A 26238-nucleotide genomic window follows, 5' to 3' on the forward strand; every position below is an offset into this window, starting at 1 on the left:
TCATGGGCAGGTGTGGGCAAGTCTGTCGTTATGTCATTATCAATTAAGCAGTTAAAAGGCCTGGAGTTGATTTGAGGTGTGGTGCTTGCATGTGGAAGATTTTGCTGTGAACAGACAACATGTGGTCAAAGGAGCGTTCCATGCAGGTGAAAGAAGCCATCCTTAAGCTGCGAAAACAGGAAAAACCCATCCGAGAAATTGCTACAATATTACGAGTGACAATATTTTATGAACTTTGGCCTGACTGAATCGGGTTTTCTCAGTTTTTACTGAAGCTCAGCAGAGAGATTAGTGACCAAGTCCTCTAACTAAACATCAATTTAGCGTTTTAGAATACTGAGAGTACCTTTCAGTTTCAGTTTGTTCCCCTGGGCATTAATAGCGTTTTGGTTAATTAATATTGCATTGTCAGTCATTATTCAATCTGCTATATCCTAACACAGGGTCACAGAGGTCTGCTGGAGCCAATCCCTGCCAGCACAAGGCAGAAACAAACCCTGGGCAGGGCGCCAGCCCACCACAGGACACACACACTAGGGACAATTTAGGATCGTCAATGCACCTAACCTGCATGTCTTTGGACTGTGGGAGGAAACCCACGCAGACACGGGGAGAACATGCAAACTCCACACAGGGACGACCCAGGAAGCGAACTCAGGTCTCCTTACTGCAAGGCAGCAGAGCTACCACTGCGCCGCCCATAATGCATTGTGAATTCACTAAATATTTCCCTTGCTTGATAGAAGAAAATATCCTAAATTCTAAATTCTAGCCTAAAGCTACCTACTAAAGTTATGCGGTAGCACTAAGTTACAGGATTAAGATCTTTAGTGGCCTTAAGCACTTAAAAGATTTTGGTGTCCCTATATATATATATAATTCAAAATATAAACAACAATAAACCATAAAATAAAATGTTGTTTTTTGAAATAAAACAATACTTACAGTAAGATAGAAAATAATGTTTATTTTGCAGTTTTGCACTATATGGTCCATAGTAAATCCAGCAGTGGAAAATTTGTGTGGTGCCCCCCTTCCATTGATGCCCCAAACATGTGCTTATTTTGCTTATTGGCTGATGTTATTTAGAGAACTGCACATTTGTATCAACTAGACACAGCGTGCTAACAATACTAAAAACGAAAGTATGCTTTGGACAATATGACAGACAGTAATACTGGTACTATAGCTAGCTACCTACTTTGCTGTCACCAAGTGCTACTCAAGTCATGAACCAATGCAATCATGTCACCTGTTCTAAATAAACGTGACATTATAGTTCACTACGCTGCGACCCCCAGTGCGATTTTGTTCGCTTATTCCTGACTTTCAATCTCAGCACCACAATTCCTTTTTCTTTTATTTTTGGTGTCAAATGTAAAATGATTAAATGCAATTAGCAGGTTAAGAAAATACATGGAAAAATTGATCATTTTTAATTTGACACGCTTAAGAGTTACATCACTTTGGGAGGGGCTGTCTTATTATGGATTTACTAAATGCATTTGTATTTATGTATCTCCCAATGTCCACTTCCGGTCCTGGACGTGAGTTGTGATAGTAAGAAATTGGCTTTCAGGGAGTCCACAACTGCTGTCCTGGAGGGCCACAGTGGTTGTAGGTTTTCCTTCCAACTAGTTTCCTGATTAGAAGACAGCAAGGGCTGATAATAAAACTTGTTATTTAAATATTTGGCTTTTTAGTGCCTTCATTCATCCAAGAGAAATGTTAATTGTACTGCAGAGTTTCCTTCTCTATCCATGTGTTTTGTGGAGCAGAACAGATTTAAACTTAAAAATCCTTCCAGTTTCCCACTTATTTATTTCTAAACATTTTTTCACACTTCATGGTGCAAATGCACAGATGTAAAAGACAGTACGTTGGCTGGAGAGCTGTTTTTTTCTAATTATTAACTAAAGTCTGGTTAAATAAATAGGCAACAATTTAAACTTAAATGTAGCTGCTAAAAACTAAATTAGGCAATTATGGGTTTTGAATTGTAACAGGCAAGATAATTAAAATTAAGCCTAAAAACATACTGCATTAGTATGAAATAAATGGGTTCTAATTAAGAAATTGGTTGAAGTGACTGCAGGACTGTAATTGAAGATCTCAGATCTATAATATAACTAAAATCTATCTTTGATGAATGAAAGTGCTAACAAAGCATATAGTTAAATACCAAGTTTCATTATCAGCAATTAGGAATCTGGGTGGAATGAAAACCTATAGCCACTGCAGCCCTCCAGGGCTGTGATTAATGACCCCTGTAAAAGCTTAAATTTAAAAGCAGCTTGCCCTCATGCCTCTACATGACTGTGCTACAGTGATGATGCAGTATTTGACATGTGGGAGGCAGAATCATCCCCTACTTGTTAGCTGCGCAAGGATACAAAGCATCTGAGGTTGGGAGTTTCAAATTTTCTTAAAAACGGTGCACTTTTCCGGAAGCCGTCCTTGGTGCCTATTTGGCTAGCTGGGTAAGCAGATTCATTACAAGCTGATATGGAAGTTATTACCATGTTTGGAAGTGAATTAGCGGGCAACGGATTGTTTAGTGTCTTGGCACTCCTCAAACCTTCAAACAGTGCCCATCTCGTAATCATTTCTGGCCTTCAGGTTTCTTCAGGTTGTCATATTACCCAAACCAGTGGTTCTCAACCTGTGGGGCCCCCTAGGGGGGCGCAAAGTAACAAAAAGGGGGGCGCAAAGATGTGAAAAAAAGAAAACAAGAATCAAAAATATGAAAAAAACATCTGTTGAAACCAAAACAAATTAACTTAAAGTACATTCTGATACTAGAACAATAAATCTAGAATTAGATAAATGTCGATAAAAGTTAAGTAGGTATAATAAAATATGCATCTACATTTCATAAAAATGTTAGGGGGGGCGCGATTAAAACTTTTATGAAAACTCGGGTCGCAAATACTTAAAGGTTGAGAAACGCTGACCCAAACCGATATTTTTGTAAGTGCACCTGAGAGACATGTCAAATTACAACATAAGAAATTAAACCATTTAGAGAAACTTGGAGCTCTGGGCATCTTGTTGCCCTCTTCTGAATCCAGCATTTTATTAAAAACAACTTGCTAAAAATCTAAATGTAAATCTACAGTAATTCTATTAATAATATTGTGTTTACAGTGCTCTCTCCATGTAGTAATATGATTTAATGTAAAAAAAAATTATTTACTGAAAAATACTTTAGGTACTCAAAAGATCTAATGTTTGATGTGAATGGTAATTTCAAAGATTTAGATTCTTTCTGTTATCCAGCCTGTGACCTTGATGCCCTATCTTAAGTATTACGTTGTTTACTGTCTGAAGGCTTACAATGGAGGTTTTTCCATTGCACATCTTTATAATGATGAAGGCTTATGAGCAAGGTAAGCTGTGGATGAGCAAAAATCTTTGCCTGCTCTGGTCTTAATTGTAAAGATTATAGTGTTCAGGTGTCCACCACAAAAAGCAGCAATTTTTATATTTTGTCTTGTTAGTCTTTTGCAATGGCTAAATGTAAAATACTGTACATGAAATAGTTAAGATGGTAAATGATAATGTAAAATTGATAGTGGGTGGCATGGTGGCACAGCTTTTAGCAACATTGCCTCATATCACCATAGTCTTTGTTTTACTCAGAGCCCAGTCAATGGCTATATTGGGTCTGCATGCTTTACCCATCTCTGTGGGATTATTTTTCTCCTAGTACTGCAGTTTTCATCCCATGTCTCAAAGAAATGCATATTAGATAAATCTGTAAATCTTAATTGGCTTGGTATGTATAAGTTTGTCTTGCAGCAGATTGACATCCTGTTCAGAGCTGGCTCATGCCTTGCACCTGATGCTGCATGGATATGCTTCAGCCTCCATAATCCTAAACTGGATTAAGTGTCTTTGATAATTAGCGTTTTTCTTGTTAATTTCTGAATTGCTGGTACTGACAAGTTTTCTTTCTGACTATGAATTACATTTTTTTTTGCTCTAGTTAAGTGTTCCTTTTCTTGATTACAGCTTGCTGATTCGTTCTTTGACCATTGTCAGAATAATGATGCAGACATTATGAAGGTTTGGGGCAGCCACCCGGATAATGTGCCCTGGTTGCAAAAGGTTTTAAATAATTGTGATATGTTTACAAGTTGGAGTACAAAACAGAACTGAAGTCTTACAGCTAAGATGGCGGCTTTAAAGGCTGATTAAAGAAGTGACGTCATCTCAAGGGCCAGAACCTGCCGGGATTTCCCAAGAGCTGTCTACAAGAGATTGAGAAAGACAATCAGTGCACCCTGCTGTCCCCTGGTCTGGCGTGGAATTACTATCATTTGGGACCTTTAGCTGTCTCCTACTCACACATGTGTGACACCATGTATTTTGCTACACGTCATGATTGTTGCATATTCAGTATGAATGAATTCTGATCTTCCTAGGCCATCTTTTGAATCCTCTCGAACTGTTGCCTTGTGCAAGCAGTACAAACAGCGTCTTTGACACTGTTTCGTGCCTTTTATCTTTAAAGGTTTTGTTTACCTGCGGTGGGTTGGCACCCTGCCCAGGTTTGGTTCCTGCCTTGTGCCCTGTGCTGGCTGGGATTGGCTCCAACAGACCCCCGTGACCCTGTATTCGGATTCAGCGGGTTAGAAAATGGATGGATGGATGGGTTTTGTTTACTGGCACTTGCCTGTTGCTTCCTGAGAGCCATGATGGCAGCTTCATTTTAACATCACAGAGATGTGTGATGAATGGGGACACATACTCCGAGTATGATATGACTGGAACATGTTCAAGTTGTTTTGGTGGCCACTCTATAGGTTGACCTGAAGGTATGGACAGACTGTCAGCTCTTCTGTATTTTTTTTAAGAAACCAGAAAAGTAAGTCTGAAGCACCATTTCAATTTGTGTCCAGGCTTTTAAGCATTTTTTCACAATTATTGTATATTGCTCCTGTTTTCTTTGTTTAAACCTGGTATCCTTTACCTAGTCATTATCTACCAAGGATATTGGCAGTAGTAGGCAGATGCCCACTTAAAGGTTGTTGCAAGTTCTTGTGAACCATTAGCTTCTAAATTTCAGACTATTGCTATGCCTGACAGGGTTTTGCTCCTATTGTTCTGTATTTTCTTTATCTTCTTATGGCTTTCAAAATCCAAGTGACTCAGTGGCACGCTAATAAATACTTTTGTTTTTGATTCACCTGAATAGATTAATTTGTGGATATCTTTCTCCCAAATGACATTGATGGCATTTGATTCCACAGTGATCTTTTTCAAAATGCAGCTAAAAAATACAACACCTGAATTTTGGACTTACAATAGGTTTATGGCGGTTTAAACCATATTTTTATGGAAGAAAAATTCTCCATTCATTGCCAGTTCAGTGGAGAAAACCACTTTTTTAATGAGCGAGGCCAGAGGAGAAATTGCCAAACTCATTCAAGCTAAAAGAAGGAACACAAACACTGTATAGCAGCTTTTTGCAAAATTGGTGTGCAAAAAAGCATCTCTGAAAGCACAGTTCATTAGACCTTGCAGCAGACTACAGCAAAAGAAATCCACTCAAGGTTTAATGGCTGTCTGTCAGTAACCGAAAGATGAGGCTGCAGTGAGCATTTAATCACCAAAACTGAATGACTGAAGCCCAGAAAAGTGTCTCCTGGTTTGAGTTTCAATTTCTGCTGCACCATGCAGATGATACATTGTGGAATATACAGTACACGTTGAAACCATGGATTCATCCTTCCTTGTGCCAAAAGTATAGGCTGCTGGTAGTAGTGTAATTATGTTGTGCTTGTTTACTTGGGATGTTTTAGGCCTTATTAGCTGAATGTTTCAATGTTCCAGAACACCAAAGTATTTTTGCTGGCCATGTTCACCCCTTTATGGCCACCATTTTGTAAATGAATAATTCCAATAGGGAAATGAGCCATGGTGTTTTTTATTATTATATTATGGCATAATACATGCATCATCCCAAGCTACTTCTACAAACATGCCAGTAAATACAGATTACTCATATGTCCTCCACAGTCCTTAGATCTCCATCTAATAGTTCACTTTAGACATGATGTAGAATGGGAATTTCCTAGCATGAAAGGACAGTAGACAAATCTGCAGGAGCTGTACGATAGAATTATGAAATGGATCAAGACACAAAAGGAATGGGGGTCAGACTGTGATGTTCCATAGAGCTCTGGTTTGCAAAGTAGGAACAGTGAAGGGCCAGTACTGCATACCAGCCCACCTGAAAACACTGGATACACAACAAACTGGGAGCAATGGCATGCCATAGTAAGTTGAAATGCTTGTACAGCCCAGTAAAGGAATCCCCCATCGACACCAGAACATACAGGAGGTGGATGTTTCAGTACTTTATTGGGCTACTACTACTGTAAAACCGTAAAACCCCAACCCATCCCCCACTCCCCCATCCCCAAAGACTGATTGTTAGTATAGCGTGGCACTCCTTTGTAAGTAATAACAAAAGGCAAAAGGGAGCAAGATGCTGACAAAACACAGCACCGGAAGTAATTTTGGTTAAACTTCTAGTACCAGGACTTGGTACATACTGCAGTTCACCATATTATTTGTTTTCACCTGTTTGTTTCTGTGCAATGCATAATGTTCAGTTTATTGTGTGTCTCTTGTAAATGTATAGCCAGTAAAAGTTAATGCTGAAAATATATAGTAGTATTTTGAATGTTTAATAGTACTGCTACTACTTTATATACTGTAAATTAGACTGTGTACATACTGTATACCGGTATTCTCACTTTAAAAAAATGAGTGGAAAATTGCACACAATAGCTAACTATATGCAAAAAACTACTCTAAAAATTTGTTTTACCTTTTTTAGTGATTCATTAATTGTAATTCAATGAAAATATCAGGAATACATTTAACTTATAAATGTTTACATTAAGAAAAATTATTGTAAGTATAAACTATACTGTGATTTGAACACATTTAAGTTAAATTTCATAAATCTGCACTTCCTCTCACATCGATTTCTTTGTCTTTACAACAACACATTCTGGTATAACTTTTATTCATAATAACAGCTATTTTACAGTAAACATGTAATCTAGTACTTAGTTTTGTTAGTTACAGAAGTAAGCATTTGTTTCACTAAAGCCTGGAGAACAAGACAGTGTCTTTAACAACCTACAGTACCTCATTGGTTTGCTTTAAAATGCAAACAAATTTCATGGATAGTTACATATGTTCATATATTTTTTTTATCGTTTACAACTACCATTTTACACAAAAAAAGAAAATGACACTTTGAGATACGATATGACGTTTGTCCTAAACTACGATCTGTAAATAAAAGATATCTACCTAACCATTACAGTATTTGACATCTTATTTAATTAGTGTTCTGCATAGGTAATATTTTTAAATTCATTATCTGCCATCTGTACTTATTTAGATTTTTTTGTTAGAATGTTAAGAGTATAGTATATTCTTGCATTTGTCATAATGAATGAGCATCTTAGTGGTTGTTTTTGGTTTTTTTTTAAAAAACCTTTTGTAAATGGTTTATACTTATGTTTTTAATTTCAGTTTCACAACGAGAATTTTCGGTAATGGTCACTTCAAGAAAAGTCAAATCTTGCAGTATAATTCTAACTATATAAGATATACTATAGTATAATATTTGGCCAACTAGTTCTTCACTTCCACTTCAATGCATTATTTAGATACTTTTAAATGCTCAACTGAATGATTTTAATATAACACATTCATATAAAACAAATGCTAAAATCGTCAAGATGTGCCCATACCTTCATTTTCAGTCAGTCAGGATATAGCAGGTTGGAAAATGACTGACTAACACAAGGTCACGGGGGTCTGCTGGAGCCAATCCCTGCCAACACAGGCTGCAAAGCAGGAACAAATCCCGGACAGGGCACCAGCCCACCACAGGACACACACTAGGGACAATTTAGGATCGCCAATGCACCTCACCTACATGTCTTTGGACTGTGGGAGGAAACCAGAGCACCCAGAGGAAACCCACGCAGACAATGGAGAGAACATGCAAACTCCATGCAGGGAGGACCCGGGAAGCAAACCTAGGTCTCCTTACTGCGAGGCAGCAACGCTACCACTATGCCACCGTGCCGCCCTCCAAGAATCATTTAGATTTTTATAATTATTTTAATTTATGCTGCCTTAAACAAGTTTAAATTTGCTTTAACCACACTTGTTGGAAACCTGCTCCAAATGTCAGTCATTCAATAAATATCAGAATATTGATCTAAATTTAAATGCACCATAATTTTATTACATTAAGCTACTGAATTTATAGTCAGTTTTAAAGATCAATAATGTTTTCTTAATGTGTGTCAATAGCGTACAGGTTATCGGTCAGAACTCCTTCAGTTGTCATTTTCTGTAAAAGTGCAGTGATTCCAATTATTAGAAAGGAACGTCCGTTTTAGTTTTGCACTTTTTTTTTTTTTTACACTGCCCACTTTCTAATGCTACAGAATCTCATATGATACAAAAATGTAAAGTCTATTTTCTGAATGAGTAACTTGACTTGAGCATCATGATAAAATGGCTGTTGCTAATGATTTTATCACAGGTGTTGTTAAGTTGAGGCTGTGCCTGTTTTTATATTAAGTGTAAAATCAGGAGTTGGTCATATAAGATGTACACACTCTAATACCCAAAACAGGAGATCTCCTGAAGTATTACAGGCTACATCATGAAACATTAGAACATGGAAGTTGCTTATCTTGTCTGCATTTGAATTGCCCTTGCTGTTTTAAAACCTGGAGTGCGCGTCGTACACATTTATCAAGACACCATGTATCAGAAAAATCCATTGGTGCCTGGAGTAGTACTGTTTTACTTGGAAAGTTTGTAATACTCATTTTTCTTAAGAGAAGGAGTACTTTCAGTATATTAAACATCTAAGAAGCCACAAAAATGTGGAATGTGTGTTTGAATGTGATTTCAGAATCCCGTACGTACTGTTGTCAACATTAACAACTTATTCAATGCTGTATTCTGCTATAGGATAAGGTACACTTCTGGAATGAACTTGCCATATGGCTACACTTACTTGACTTTATAGAAATAATTCAGTTACTTGTCAGATACTTGTCTCTGAAAATAATACTGGCTTCACTGTGAAGACTCTAAATGCCTGGTATCATGAGCATTTTAGGTCATATCAGCTTGAGTATTCCAGCAAATAATTATTGGGGAGCCACAGAAATGGTTACTCTGAAACATTACATTTACTGCAAATTTTATGTAATGCAATAAAATGGGTAATTTTTATAATTACTGCTTTTTTGATTTGAGTATATATTCCTGACTTGGGTCTTACTAAGATTGTAAATTTCCTGAGTACAGAATATCCATTATAATGTCTTTACAATTAAAATACAATACCTAAACATGTTGATCTTTTACATACTTTGATCTGTATATAAAATATCTTTGAACAAGTTTAGGATACACATGTCTTTACTCATTTCGGCTTTCAAAACTTTCTAGATTCATAGGTGTTATGGAGTCTTCAGTGCTTAGAGTGATCTTCGGTCACGATATTGGAAAGTTAACCTTTCCCACTCGAATACCAGCTACAATGGAAGAACTGAATATTGTAGTGAAAGAAGAATTAATGGGAGTTTTCGGCATTCAATATCTAGACTCCAAATTTGCGGACTACTTCTTTCTGACTTCCACTGACCAAATTAAGCTCTAAGACACAAATGCTGTGCCAATTGCTCCCATATTTTATGACTTTATTTTCCTCAGAAGAAAAAAATAATATCTCTGATATGGCTTCAACAACCTCACAACACTGCTGAATTGCATCCAAGAAGTATTTAAGACAGATTACCATGGCCAAAGGATTTCAAAATCCCATGTTTTGCCCCTGAAACAGCGATGGTATTTGAAAGAGCAATCGGGCTTATTTTAATCATAGCACTCCTCTGACAATGTCAAAAGTGAAAACAGACATACTTGAAGAGATTGGTGCAGTGCATTCATACATGCATCCCGTACCCAACAGCTGCAAAGACTTCAGTAGTTGCAGAGGCTCCCATAACAAAACATCCTTGTTTAAAAGAGTCTGGCTCTTATTCTAGTTATTATGGCAGGCAGACTAGTATCAAATACAAGATGGGCAACTATACACCTAATCTGAGAGCCTTTGACAGTCCTGAGGTCCCCTGCAATACTCTCATACATAAATACCCCAAAAATATGGAAAAGCGGAGGTCAACTACCTGCCACCTTACCTTGCAGGAGAAAATAAGGAAAGTATGGCAGAAGAGAGAATACAATTACTGAATGAAACAAAAAAAAAAAAAAAATGGCAGAAACATTTAAACAAAGAAGAAATTGAGTTGCTAACTTGTGCTCAAGATGTTGAAGAGCAATGGTCTGCTTTTTTTGATAAAACAGAGGTTAGTCAGCACTGCTGAAACAGTACTTACTATTCTTAATTAATCTCATAGACTTAATATACTTTGAGTAACTTCTTTGTCAGATTAATGTCTATGAGCTGTTGAGCAAATACAACTATTCATGATAACTAGGAATATTATATAGTAAATGTTGGATGACATTTCGTAAATGGCATGCGAGACGCAAGTGTATGCATACACTTATTTTTATTTTATTTATTTGTCAAATTGCACCCTGTCTAGCATTAGTTTCTTCACTTAAAACTTTTTGTTTTCTGTGACCTTCAGATCAATGAAGAATTTCAGAGGATCACAACTCTGTCTTAAACCATCATTTTATTCTGATGTTGGACCAATGTACTCCGAAAGTTATTATCAATGTTTTATAACAAGGAAGGAGCACTTGGACAAAGATTACAGATCCAAATTGCTACCACCCTTCAGGTATTCTTACATTAAATACTTTGAAAATTTGCTTAAAACTTACTTAAAATGATAAAATATATAACAATCATTATTGCCTCAAAAAATCCAAAAAAGCTAATTGTGTTAAAAAATATCATAGTTTTTCATTACTAATTGACTGTATGAATAAAATGACAAATGATACATCATTTTATGTATATAGTGTAATAAGAAAGTATGAGGTGTATATACTGTATGTTTTTATCATTCATTAGCTTTTAGAAAAGTAATGTAAGGTCAGTTTGAAAGACTGAATTGCATGTAGTTCTGGTCGAGTTAAATATTTTGTCTTTTTCTAGAATCCAAGCAATTCTCCCATTGAGAGGAAACAAAGTGGTTTTATGTTTGGTTGATTGCAAGAAAGATAATATACAGTAGATGACCTCATTAAATACTACCAAGCAAGTTGAAAGCTGTGGCATCAATGGGCATTGCACATAGAGTCCCATTTTTGTTCTTGCACATTTTCTGCTGTTTCCTGATTTTTATTTTAACAGGATGCTGAAAGAGCCAGTATATTGTAGGGCCTCGCCCAACATGTGATGAAAGTACTGTATATGTGGTCAAAGAGTGTGAAAACCTAGAAGACATTGGCATTTGTCCTAGAGAGTACCCAGATTATGACTAATCTTGGAAGTGTGGCCAAGGATTGCTCCAAACTTCTAGGTCTGGCTTATGCACTGTACATGAGCTACCCAAAAGAGCTGAAATATACTTTTGAATCTGAACAGTTTAAAGCTTTCCTCCAAAGTGCAGGCTCTTAAAAACAAACTTTTGTATTGACTATTTCATGTCCTTCTTATGACTTTTGTGCCTAGTTCATTACCAGTTTAACATTAGTGTGTACATGTAGAAGTAATACAGAAGGAAAAAAAAATACTTCTTATGTACTCTTATTATAAAGAGTTGTACAAATTTAGGATTCTTTAATTCAAAGAGCCTGAAGTATTTGTTCTGTTCTGAAATGTGTATGTGTGATTTTACATACTTTGTTTTTTTTTTAATTACACATACATTTTACTTAAATTTTGTTTACGTAAAGTGCTGCTCCACTTAATCAAGTGGACACAGTTTTGACCAGAGGTTTTGACCTGCTATTGTCTTTCAAAAATGCAGTAGCAGACCCTGATTATCAAGATCTACCAAAACAACAATTTTTCTTAAATTCCATTACATTTAGGGTTTCAAGGGCTTGGTGATTATCTGATTGGCCACATAAGCTCAGCTAGTGGGAGGGAAAAATTATGGGCTGTTTGAGTACTTCTAATACAAGTTTGGTATTAGCTGTATTAAATAGGATGAATCTTTGGATATAAAGTTATCAATTTAGTCTCCTAATTTGTCAGATTTCTTATGTTCATTTTCAAAATAAATGTAAGGTTTTTAATGTTTTTTCCCCTCATTAGAATGTTCAAATAATCAATACCAATTTAGATGGAATATTTGAATGTGAATTGTTCAAGTTGTGCTTGAAAGTTTGTGAACCGTTTAGAATTTTCTATATTTCTGCATAAATATGACCTAAAATATCATCAGATTTTCACTCAAGTCCTAAAAGTAGATAAAGAGAAACCAGTTAAACAAATGAGACAAAATATTATACTTGGTCATTTATTTATTGAGGAAATTGATTTAATATTACATATTTGTGAGTGGCAAAAGTATGTGAACCTCTAGGATTAGCAGTTAGTTTGAAGGTGAAATTAGAGTCAGGTGTATTCAATCAATGGGATGACAATCAGGTGTGAGAGGGCACCCTGTGTTATTTAAAGAACAGGGATCTATCAAAGTCTGCTCTTCACAACACAAGTCTGTGGAAGTGTATCATGGCGCGAACAAAGGAGATTTCTGAGGACCTCAGAAAAAGAGTTGTTGATTATCATCAGGCTGGAAAAGGTTACAAAACCATCTCTAAAGAGTTTGGACTCCACCAATCCACAGTCAGACAGATTGTGTACAAATGGAGGAAATTCAAGACCATTGTTACCCTCCCCAGGAGTGGTAGATCAACAAAGATCACTCCAAGAGCAAGGCGTGTAATAGTTGGTGAGGTCACAAAGGACCCCAGGGTAACTTCTAAGCAACTGAAAGCCTCTCTCACATTGGCTAATGTTCATGTTCATGAGTCCACCATCAGGGGAACACTGAACAACAACGGTGTGCATTGCAGGGTTGCAAGGAGAAGGCAACTGCTCTCCAAAAAAAAAACATTGCTGCTCGTCTGCAGTTTGCTAAAGATCACATGGACAAACCAGAAGGCTATTGGAAGAATGGACGGATGTGAACGAATGAAACTAAAATAGAACTTTTTGGTTTAAATGAAAAGCGTTATGTTTGGAGAAAGGAAAACACTGCATTCCAGCATAAGAACCATATCCCATCTGTGAAACATGGTGGTGGTAGTATCATGGTTTTGCTGAATCTGGGCCAGGATGGCTTGCCTTCATTGATGGAACAATGAATTCTGAATCATATCAGAGAATTCTAAAGGAAAATGTCAGGACATCTGTCCATAAACTGAATCTCAAGAGAAGGTGGTTCATGCAGCAAGACAATGACCCTAAGCACACAAGTCGTTCTACCAAAGGGTTAAAGAAGAATAAAGTTAATGTTTTGGAATGGCCAAGTCAAAGTCCTGACCTTAATCCAATCGAAATGTTGTGGAAGGACCCGAAGAGAGCAGTTAATGTGAGGAAACCAACCAACATCCCAGAGTTGAAGCTGTTCTGTACAGAAGAATGGGCTAAAATTCCTCCAAGCCAGTGTGCAGGAATGATCAAAAGTTACCGGAAATGTTTAGTTGCAGTTATTGCTGCAAAGGGGGGTCACACCAGATACTGAAAGCAAAGGTTCACATACTTTTGTCACTCACAAATATGTAATATTGGATCATTTTCCTTAACAAATAAATGACCAAGTATAATATTTTTGTTTAACTGATTTCTCTTTATCTACGTTTAGGACTTGAGTGAAAATCTGATGATGTTTTAGGTCATATTTATGCAGAAATATAGAAAATTCTAAAGGATTCACAAACATTCAAGCACAACTGTATATGCTTATGAGAGGATGGAAATATACATTCGTCATACTATATAAAATATTAAAGTTGCTAAACATCTATTCCCAAAACAGTAGTCTTACAGAAATACGCTATCTCCTTAAAGGTACAAGTTTGTCTCTCTATTATAAAAAAAAAATCCTGGAGAGAAACACAAGGGCGTCAAGACGTGATCTTCACGTTAAGATCACGGAAGACATTTAAAAGAAACCGTGAGATGGCCACAGAGCGTCTCGCCGGGGACCTTAAACATGAGACTTTGTGCCAAGAGAATGATCCAGGACCATCTTGCGATGACGTGGAATATGAGATTCTTGCAAGACACGCCCTACTTACAATCAATATCAAATAAGCCAAGAGGCAGCAAAACATTTAGTTGTCTAAAGGATTTGAGCACACACCGATCCAGGGCTCTCAACGCATATAAAGCATATAAGGACAGTACGTTATAAATTAAATGTCGACATCTAAGCGAAGAAGAAAGCAGCGCGGAGAAAAGAGACACAAAAGCGTTGGAGAGAAAAAAGAGCAAAAAAGAATAATCGAGGTGCAAAGTCAGAAAATAAGGAAAGTAATTATCAGACTGGAACAAGTGGAATTGGAAAAAAAGCACGTCCAATCCGGCTCAGAATTAAAAGACAATGAGTAAAACACAAAGTAGAACTTCATAAAGACGTTTAAAAACGTTGGCGCTAAACACATTTAGAGCAGGTTAGAGATTATGAAACCAGTGAAATTAGAAAGGCTCAAAAAAAAAACATTGGCGCTATACACATGTGGAGAAAGTTAAAGGATATGAAAGTAGGAAAATTGAAATATATAAAAAAAGAAAGTAAAGATCGCAGTAGTGCAAACAAACTGCCTCATTTAACTATGCACCAGTTTAACTTTGCTTTTGCACAATAATTACTACACTATTACACCTTAACACTTAATTCTACTAAATTCAGATAATTTGACTTATTTATTATGTTCTGTTATATACTGTTATCTTTCTATCTATGACTTTTTGTTAATCTAACTGATATTCTTCTAACTTTGCACAGTTTTTGATAAGCGGATCAGAATGCATTTCACTGTGTGTTGTCCTGTATAACTATTCATGGGATAAAGAATCTTGAGAATTTCAAAAACGGAGTTTACCTCACATGCATTTATTGGTTACTTTGCAAAAAAAAATTATTAATTGCTGATAATGTAGATCATTTTGTCTGTGCTGAAATTCCAAACAGAGAAACCTATCCTGAATTATGATACAAAGTCATTAAACACATGTCTCACTGACCTCATTAAAAAGATTCAGCACATTGGGACTCGAAAAATTCCAAATATTGATTTTACAGAAGTTCTGAAATAAAAACGAAACAAATGAAATAGCAACAATTCAAAGAAAAAAAAATCTTAAAAGTGTGTATCCGAAAAACAAACACGGGGGTTGGTGAGTGAAGCGAGCAGGGGGCAAAGCCCCTTAGTTATCATTAAAAACGAGATTTCTGACAAAGGTTCCTGGTTTATAGTGTCAAATGTTTACATTTGGGAAGTTTAACTCGGTTGTTGTGACTATCGGAATATGTTCAAATAAATAGATTTATGCAATTCTAGAATTTAATGGCTATACAGTCATTAATTACAGCACAGCATTACTATTTTTTGTGTGTGTAACTCAAATGAAAATCTGAATAAAATATTTTTGCCACTACATATATTTAACCAAACTCATTTATTTTAGGTAAATCTGAGTAAATTAAGTTTACTCAATAGTGCAGTATATTAAATCCACTCAAATATTGCATGTAATTTTTTTGTTTTACGTAGCTTCAACACTTTTTTTTACTGTGTATATTGAATAATTATTTTTTCTGTTTCACAGTTCTCTTGCACTTTTGTATTGGTTTTCAAACTGTTTTTGTAATTATTATGTTATTTAAACTACTAATGCATCTCCTTATTTGCTAACTATTTTACTTTTCATAATTTAATTGTAAATTTTATTATAAAAGTATATAAACTGATTGCATATTTTGGGTACTTAAAGATATATTATCATAATTTTTTCTTACAGTTTTGGATTATGTAGATTTCAGTTTCACTATTCTTTTGCGGTTTTGTTTTAAAAATGTTTATTTTAACGTTATTTATCCCCGCCCCCACCCCTCACGACGCCATATTGGACGCCGCCATTTCCTATGTGTGGAGGTGACGTCATCGAACCATCCACTATATAATAACGCGTCAGGCACCACCTTCTCAGACTGGGAAGTTATCTGGTGTTATGTGCCGCATTGTACAGTGTTCTGTTTAAATAGTCTAGTCGTTGAAAACTGCGTTGAACTATACGTGTTGTTTTTTTTTTTTTATGTTATGGTCGTATTGTATACAATTTGAGCGAGCTTATCAACAACAATGACGTTCAGGCACAGAGTTTTGCATTTGTAAAGCACTAATCTTTCTCGCCACGCCGACTCGTGAAGACGATCAAACTGAGAGGGTTGAAAGGAATGTATTCGGAAAAAAGGGACTATATGCAGGGAGATTGTATAGCATTTTGATGTAGAAGCTCCTGTGGTGGCGTGATGGCTTCGTGGCGTTGCGGGACACGAGCCCAGTATAGTGTGGGTTTGCATGTAATACTGTGTTAGTGTTTGTATGCTGAAGGCATCACGGTACGTCGCTCGTTTTATGTTTTTGGTACATTTGTAATCTGTATTAATTTACACACGAACAAAGCTTGTCCTGCTTAACGTGCCGCGATTTTTTTTTTTTCTCAGTCAATTTTCTCAAGTGTGGTTTTCCAGGTTTCCAAGAACGGTAGCCATCGTAGTGTGCAGTGAGTGCATCGTTAAAGACTTTTTTTTTTTTTTAATCTGAATTGCTTAAAGTTGACTTGCCGCCAGATAGTCTGTCGAGTATGTGCTCATTAATTTAATTCGTCACATCTCGCGTAAAACATTACACTGTATAACGTTTATTAAACATTGCTAGTAAATTTTAACTCGGGTATCTGTTAGAGCAGTACAGTATTTAGCTAACGTTAAACAATGGCGTTACCATATGCCATTTAACCTTTACAAATGGCTTATTAGTCGTCGGTTGATCCATTCATTAGATGGGATTGAGCCAACATTGTTCATTTGAGCCATGGTAAAGTTAGGCTGGACAAAACGTAAATGTAGTTCAATAGCGGCGTCTAGCCACAAAATGAAAGGCTGACAACTTGTATGTACCCACCTTTGTCTGTTTTTCTTCCCCAAGTATATATTTATTTAAAGCATAGTTTGGATTATAATTCAAAAGGCTTAAATTGGGAAAGGTAGTTGTCCTGTCCTCTTAACCTCTTATTTCTCTCCCATAGTCCTGACTTATTCATTTATACAAGTTGCTCTTTAATTGAAATGAAAAGGAACAAGGCAAAGGAGTTTAAAGAATTGGACAAAATCACTTTTATTTCAAAAGCGATTATCCTAGAGATGCTTCCGGATAAGTACTTTCAGTGTTTTGATTCAGTTAAAATCAATTGGTGCGTTTTCTTGTAGGTTTAAAAACCACATTTGTTGTTCATAGCAGTAAAATTTAAAAGTGCACTCTGCTTTTGTCAGCACTGTTGAATATTCTTTGCCTTGGCTTTTCAGGTTTTGACAATAATTCGTTCACCTGTCTTAATTGCATACAGATGAATTGTTATTTAAACACTTACTTTATAAGCTTGCTCAAAACCTTTTTTAACAATATTGAGTAAAACTGACCAATGTGCCCTTGTATTAACAGAACTATGTTCTTGCAAGCAAAGCTGCAGCAGCTAGCTAAGCAGAGTCCCAAGAAACTAGTGAGAGAACTGTATCTGTTGCATATTATGGTGGACAAAGCCCACCTTAAAATGTGTGTGAATTCTCCATTTTTATGAAGGAAGATGGGGGACTGAGGTCTTTGGTCAAACAGCCAAGTATACAGCTTAAACAGTACTGCCAGTAATTTGGTTCCACAATTGTACATTAAGTTATGTGTTCATTTTCCAGTGTGTGAAGTGCCATCATTACCAGTAACTTCATGTTGTGAACTGGACCAAATTTTTGTGATGCAGTAGAATAATACATTTATTTTGGGCTCTGCATTTTTTATTTTTAAGCAGTAACGCCAGCCCCATATCCATCCATCTAAATAAACAGCGATGGTGGTCTTCATGATTTCTCTAGGTGCCTTCTTCAATGTTTCCTCATTCCACACCTTATCAATATAAAGCATTTGTTTTAGAGTTGGATGTGGCTAAATCCCCAAAGTACAAGCTTCTAATATGTGCAGATTTTAATGTTTTTATAAAGAAAGTCTAGCTGGAAGATAATCCTTTGAAATACAGCATTGTGTGTGCTCCTGAATTTGTAATGTTTTATATATATATATATATATATATATATATATATATATATATATATATATATATATATATATATAAATTTCCATCCAAAGGCGGCATGTCCCACCACAACTTCCACCTGTTCCAATCATTCGTTCATTGAAAGCTTGGCTGCTAAATAAGGAACCTGAAAAGCAAACAAATGGGCAAATTAATAATGCCTGCAGATTCTATGTATGTTGGGTAAACCACATGAGGGACTTCTCTACAATATCATCTCACTTTGCATGAATGAGAGGTGATTTGTTCAACTAAATGACCTACTGGGAATTTGTTACCCTATGAGAAATAAATGGTACTAGGGCTAGAACTGCTTATACTAATTTCTCAATGCAAAATAAACAGAAAAAAATTGTTCCCCCCACCACCATATATGTGAAGTCTGTTGTATGTTATTGTTAATTTCATACAATTGGAACATACATTGATTTGCGTCTGTAAATGTATAGTACTTGTCAGTTAGCAGGTTTTTTTTTCAGTTTTTATTCTTTCAGTAATGTTCAAGCTCCCACAAAATTTGTTTTGTTATACCTCCTCTTTATTTGAAAACCTTGTCAGATCTTGTGCGTCTGTATGACATTTGGAATAATTCATTTTATGACCTGTATTGTACATTTCGGAAAAATGTTACTGCACTAATGCAACATTATATTCATTTGCATACCTTGCGCGTTTTTAGTCAGTGACTGCATTTGTTTTTTCTTTTTTCAATCTTGGCCAGTGTCCACTGCCCACACTCTAAATGTAGTGGTAGCAGAAAAAGGTGCAAGCGATGCCCCTGCCTTTGGAAATGTTTATAGCATTTTTCCTGCTGCACCTCCAAAGGGTGGACTTGGATGAATAGTAAGGTCTTTTTTTAAAAAAAAAAAAAACAAATTGTAAAGAAACCTGGAAAGGTCAATCAAAGGTCTCTGCAAATTAGTTTTAAAACTGAACCTTAGGGTTATATGAACAGTCCAATGCCGTGTGTTAGAGGTAACTACTGGAAAAATTGGTGGTGAGCAACAAACACCCAAATTTGATCCAGCCCTGATTGCATCTCTTGCAGCACAGACCTGAACTCGCCCAAACCAGATCTTCAGTTTTCTGTCATGATAGTTACTAAAATTTCTTATTTGATGAATGCAGTGTTGTATTTGTTGTCATTTGACCCAATTTTATGCATTAGTTATATTTTTAAAAAGACGTGATGATTGAAGAACAGAAGTAATTACATTCCTATCAGACAAAAACTCTGGCCTTGGACTTTCCTTTCAGGTACAGATCAGAAAATGAAGCTGATCTACCCTGCAGATAAAACTTTTGCAAAAGCAGAAGTATACACTAAAACAATATCTGACTTTTATTATAAAATGGAAAGCCCACAGAAAAAAAATTAAAACTGGATACATAGAATTGAACACAACATCTTTGATTTAAAAAAAGCAGAAATGATAAAATGAAAACAGTTTTTAAGCAAATAAAACCTACTGTGATCAATTATTTGCAAGATATAATTAGCTAAAAGTCAGAGCTCGCTTTCTTTGGTAGTAAGGCTTTCTGGATAATTTTTATCTTAATAAACAAGTAAAGAATGATCTATCTACAGTCTTGTGTTAAAAATGTGTTAGTTTACTTTTTAAGGTTTACATTTTTGTTTATGTCAGTAAGCAATTGTGTTTGTTATACAAGAGGCTTCTACATGCTTATGTTGAAACATTTGTCTGCAACAAAAACAGTGATTGAAGTAGGTTAAATATGACACAGTAAGTTAAAGCTACCTTTAACAGTCCTTACACAAAGTATACAATAGCGAAACACATGACCGTTTATCACAACATCTCTTTTCATAAACCTGTATTGCTTATGCATGCATTTATGAATATTTGTGATTAGAATATTTTTTTCCACATGCACAACCTTTTACATAAGGGTTCCCAAGATCAAATTTTTTGGATATGACACTACAGTCCCAAAAAGGTTAACGAAATGCAGTGCCTGGTGAAAAAAATTCATACACTCAATACCAAGGGTAAACCCATGTGGCAAGACGTGAAATACTTCATAAAAAAAGCACAATAAGCATAAGGTAGTTTTAAAACAAAAGCATAATTAAGATTTTTTTTTTTTAAATCAAAGGTGAATTAAAGAGTTTAAAACGGGAACATTGTAAACAGCAATAAACTGAAAGAAAATGAATTGAAGAGTCCAATCTGCACAGAATGGCTAACTTTGCTTAATTTCTATCACATTATTTGATATCTCACATGTTGTAAGCTACTGCTGTCTCAAAGTATTGCAAACATATTTCAATATTTTAAAATTTCCAATTTGTTTTACATTGTCTGAATGTGTTTTTGAATGATTTAATTTTTTTTGCACACTGCACTTAAGAGCCAATGTATTAAAGCTACTTAAAAAAAAAATGCCTACAATGGCGGGGGATAATAGATCAGGTGGGTACAGAACCTTTAATTTTTATTCCAGCATATCTGGTTTCTTCTTCCAGCTAGCTCTCCCTCTGAAATTGTAGATCCTTAAATGCCTCATGGTGTCCTTGTTCTGTCTTCTGCTTGTAGGCAGCCTCTTCTTAAGCAACCGATGCCCAGTCTGGCTCCTGAAAGGGTATTCATTTCATTGTTGAACAAATTGTTATTACTGGGTGTTGCATTTTATCATATGGTGAAAAAACAACAAAATAAAAATCAACTCTCTAACCTATAGTTCTGGACACTACCTTCTAAATATAAAGGTCTAGTACAGACCATGGAAATATAAGACTTTTGGGGGAGTATTTGGGGAACAAAAATGTCTAATAAAGTCCAAACCCATTCAATGAGAGAATACTTTGGAGACTAAGCTCCTATCTCATTTAACAAGCAAGGCCCATTTTGTTGGTTTGGGAGTGTGGTAGGAACAAGTGACAAAGGAGTCCGCTAAGAGAATTTTGAGGCCCACAAGATGAGGGGCATAGGGTGAGAAGGTGAATAGTACAGAATTGGGCGGATGAATATCCAACATTTACTGAAAAATGAGGAGTTGAATGGTCATGAGTGAAGACATTGGGATAGAATAAGTGGCTGTCTTCAAAGGGGTGAAGATCGAGTAAGCAAGTAAATATAAGCTAATATATATATGCAGCAGGAGATTGTTTCTTACAAGAATTTGCTCTCTAGACCGAAATAAAAATGATGTGATCTTTTCTGGCATGATTTTTGTGCTCATTTCAAATCTTACAAATATTTCACCCTGCAATATGAGGACTGTTTTTTATGCTCGCTGGCAATTAAATAAAACAAAAAAAAAAAAATCCAGCGTATGATCCAGTATGCTGAAATGCAGAAACACCCTGCAGTTGAAAAATGGTTCAGTGTAGTAATGCTGATAAAATGTAATCACTAACACAAACAAGTTTAATTGAAATTTAGCTTTAAGATATCTACTTAAACTTAACACTTATGTAGTTCTTACCAGAGATGAAAATGTCCTTGCCAATTTGGTTGAAAAGCTGCTGAATACGCTTCAGTAGGGCATCTACAATTTTTTCAATTTAGTCAATTGAGGTTCACCTTTCAAAAAGATCTTGAAACATGAAATTCAGGTGTTAACAAAGTGAAATAGTTGAACATTCAAGCAAACAATTCAGTTTGATCAGCTAGTAAAATGTGTATAATCAAAACATTGAGGCAAAGAATATGATGAGCCTCGGTTGTTTTTCTATAATGAGCAACATTAAGCAGCCCAAATATTGCTCCATTATTGCGGATTGTACACCTGATGTTAGCCATAAGGAGCAAACTACACTAATTCTAAAAATTAACAATGAAAGAAATACACAGGAATAAAGGGCACTTTATGAGAATACTTCCAGTAAAAGAGACAACAGGAGAAATTGTCTTCTCTTGCCCTTGACAGGAACTAAATATTCCTTTTGGAAACAACAAAGGGTGTAAAGACTGTGAAACTATATATATATATATATATATATATACACCTGACATTTCTTCTTTGTTGTGTCCGTTCCTTCTGTCTCGTGACCAGTCTTCAACACTTATATTTATATAATCCTCGTGTTTATCAAGACCGCTCCTACAGAAAACTGTATGGAAAATAAGGTAGTAGCCTTACCGAATTAATTAAAATTACTGGCATTGCAAAAAGCCAAACTGTTAATCAAGTTAAAAGTCTCATCTTATCTCCTCTTTTCTTGCACTATATGAATGAGCAGAAAGTCAAAACTGGAAACCCACCTCAATAGTGTATGGTAATGGAGGCAGCAAACTTGGCAGTTTTTAAAGCTGATTCATTTTCCAACCTTAAGGTTTTGTCATGCTTGAATGTGCCTGGGATAATTAAAAAAAAAAAAAAAATAGGCAAAAATATGCTATAAGAGGAAGGCACATTTGGTAAATACTCTCCTGAAGATGTTTTCTACAATAATGCAATTTGGAATTTGACTTTTTTGATTTGGCAATACTTGATGTGGACATATTGGTAACTTCTACATACCGTGTGTTTATGTACAGTATCTCTGTCTGGGTGACTAAGTGTATCCCAATTTGGCTTTTCGTCCTTCTGTGCGCGTGTACTCTAAAAGAGACTCGAATATAAATCTTTACCATTATAATTACTCTATCTAAACTTAAGTTATTGTAGCTTTGTTTGCTGAGTTTCTTTTGAGGAAAGATGTTTTTCTATTATATAGTACTTTTCATCTTTTTCTAAAGAATATCTCAGGAAATGTAAAATTTCCCTGGTGTCTTTAAGTAATCACTTGTTTTTTCATTAGACAAACTCTTTCTAAATGCAGTATGTTTCTTTTTCTCCCAAAACCAGCAGGAAAGATCAGCATTCCAACTTTAATAGCAAAACTGTAGTCTCCAGCACTCTTTCTGATTACTCTTTATTTTTTATTAGTATCTGCTGTTATTGTCTAGTGTGGCATTTATTTAAAGGATCATTTTCAATCATCATTCAGGAACTGAAAACTGGGCCCATACAGACTTCCCTGTAATGAACTACAAATTCAGTGAATACTTTTCAAAATTAAAATTTATACACCTTGAACTCATATCACGTCTGTATTTTAAACCATATATTGATTATACACTCTTAAAAATGAAGGTGCCGGAGTGGTTCTTCAGAGCGATGACACAGGGGAACAAATTTTGGTTTCTAAAGGATGCATCCACATGAAAGTTCCAGAAAGACACTTTATTTATGTAGATCTGTAACAGGCTCCATATACTAAATAACCGTGAATAGATGGTAACAGATTTGTGAAATACCAACAAGTCCTGATTTTAAAAGGACTCTTGCTGCATGCAACAACATAGGCCAATTCTGGGTTTTCTTAATCTGTTAGTGCCCTACAGCCTATCAATAATTAAACATTTCAGGTTTTTTTCCTACATATTTTTCAAAGCACAAATAAACCAACTTCATATGCAGAGAACCATTCCCAGAATGAAATGCTGCTGTCAAGCAGTGGTTCTAAGAGGAACCATACAACCTGCTTGTATGGGTGAGCTGTGGTTGCTCCTTGACACTTCAACTTCACAATAATAGCATTTACATTTGACTACAGCAAAAATGTCACATACTGACTTGTGCTAAAGGTGGCTTCCTATGGCAGTGCCACATTTAAGGTGATTGAGCTCTTCAGTACGACCCCATTGTACTGCCAATGATTGTCAATGGTGATTGCATGGCTATGTGCTTGATTTTATGCACCTTTTAACTATGGCTGCAACACCTGATGTCAATCATTTAGAGGGTTGTACACATACGTTTGGCGTACAGAGTATTGTCGGAGAACCCCCTATTCGGTTCCGATCATTCGAATCACGGGCATTTTCGGTGGCCGCTCCTTTATGCTTTACGGAGTCGGCTGTACTCACCATCCCCGCTGTACCTCTCTGGCTGAAGAATCCAGCGTTGCAAAACAGGAAAATTAGAAATCGAGCAATAAACTGAAAGAAACCAAATTTAAGAGTTCCTTCGGCACTAAATAGCTAACTTTGCCTAATTTATGCCTCATAATTGGTTATCTCACTTGTTCTAATCTGAGCATTCTTCTCCTGTAAGACTGGTACTTGGCGCGTTTCCTCTCACTAGCTTCCTCAATACGTTCTTCCCAGGGCACTGTCAGTTCCAGCATGATCAGCTGTTTTGAGGCCTCAGGTGTAATGATCATGTCTGGCCGGAGTGTTGTTATAATTTGCTGTGGGAACTTTAGCTGGTTTCTCAAGTCAGCCTGCAGCTGCCAGTCAGAAGCTGTGTGGAAGAGGCCTGTTACTGCCTTTACCTGGGATTGCTCTCCCGCTTTAATGAAGGTAACTGACTTCTTAGGGCCGTGGAGGAGTTTGCTTGTCTTGATGGCTGCAGTCAAGCTTTCAACAACTGCCATGAGCACCTTGTCATGGCGCCACTGGTAGCGGCCGTCTGCCAGTGCCTTAGGGCAGCTGCTGAGTAAATGTTCTAGAGAGCCTCTTCCTGAACAAAGTGGGCAGGATGGTGTCTCGCTCTTTCCCCAGACATGGAGGCTTGCTGGGCTTGGCAGGGCATCGTAGACTGCCTGCACCAGGAACCGGACACAAAAGAAATCTCCCTGCATGATGTCCGACCATGTGATCCTTCGCTGGAGAGTACTCTCCCACCTTGTCCACGTTCCCTGTTGCTGGAGTCCTACTGCCCTGCTCGCTCTCTCTTCCTCCACCCCTGCTCGAAAAATATTTTAAGAAATTTTTGGTAAAACCAGTAATGTGTTTTCTTTTATTGACTTGCATTGTCCTATTGATGGGCTTACCAATACAATTTTTAGACACAACATGATAGTTTTAATCTTACTCTTCTTCTGGCTGCTCCTGTTCGGGGTTACCACAGTGGATCATCTTCTTCCATATCTTTCTGTCCTCTGCTTCTTGTTCTGTTACATCCATCACCTGCATGTCTTTGCTCACCACATACATAAACCTTCTCTTAGGCCTTATTTTTTTTCTCTTACCTGGAAGCTCTATCCTTAACATCTTTCTCCCAATATACTCCGCATCTCTCCTCCTTCATCTCCAGCGTCATCCTACAGACCACTGTCCTATGCTGCTTTCCCCTGCCACCACTTTGCAGTCTTCAATCTCCTTCAGATTGACTGACTCTTCTGCATAGGATGTAATCTCCCTGTGTGCATCTTCCTCCACTCTTGTACGTCACCCTATGTTCCTCTGTCTTCTTAAAATACATATTCACCACAGCCATATCCATGCTTTTGGCAAAATCCACTATTACCATTTTCTGTCCCTTGTGTACACTGATCATCACTTCATCCAACTCACTCCAAAAATCTTCTTTCTCATTCATCGCACACCCAACTTGTGGGGCATAAGCACTAGCAACATTCATCATCACACCTCCAATTTCCAGCTTCATAATCATTACTTTGACACTCTTGTCACCTCCAAAACACTCTTGACAAACTGTTCTTTTAGAGTAACCCCTAACCCATTTCTCCTCCCATCCACACCATGATAGAACAATTTGAATCCACCTCTGATCCACCTGGCCTTACTCCCCCTTCCACAATATATCAACCTTCCTTCTCTCCATCATATCTGCTAACCCTTGCCAGTCAAACTGCCAACATTCAAAGTTCCTACCCTCAGTTCCACTCTCTTTACCTTCCTCCTCTCTTTCCTCCAGGTGCGTTTCCCCCTTCTTCAGCCAACAGTAGCCCAATTTCTGCCAGCACCTTGTTGGCTAGCAGTACTGGTGGCGGTCGTCGTTAACCCGGGTCTCGACTGATCCGGTATGGAAATTTGTATTGTTGTCCGCATATTGATTTGGCAAAATTTTACACCGGATGCCCTTCCTGATGTAACCCTCCCCATTTATCTGTGCTT

Source organism: Polypterus senegalus, chromosome 14, assembly GCF_016835505.1.
Source record: "Polypterus senegalus isolate Bchr_013 chromosome 14, ASM1683550v1, whole genome shotgun sequence".
Classification (NCBI taxonomy): Eukaryota; Metazoa; Chordata; class Cladistia; order Polypteriformes; family Polypteridae; genus Polypterus; species Polypterus senegalus.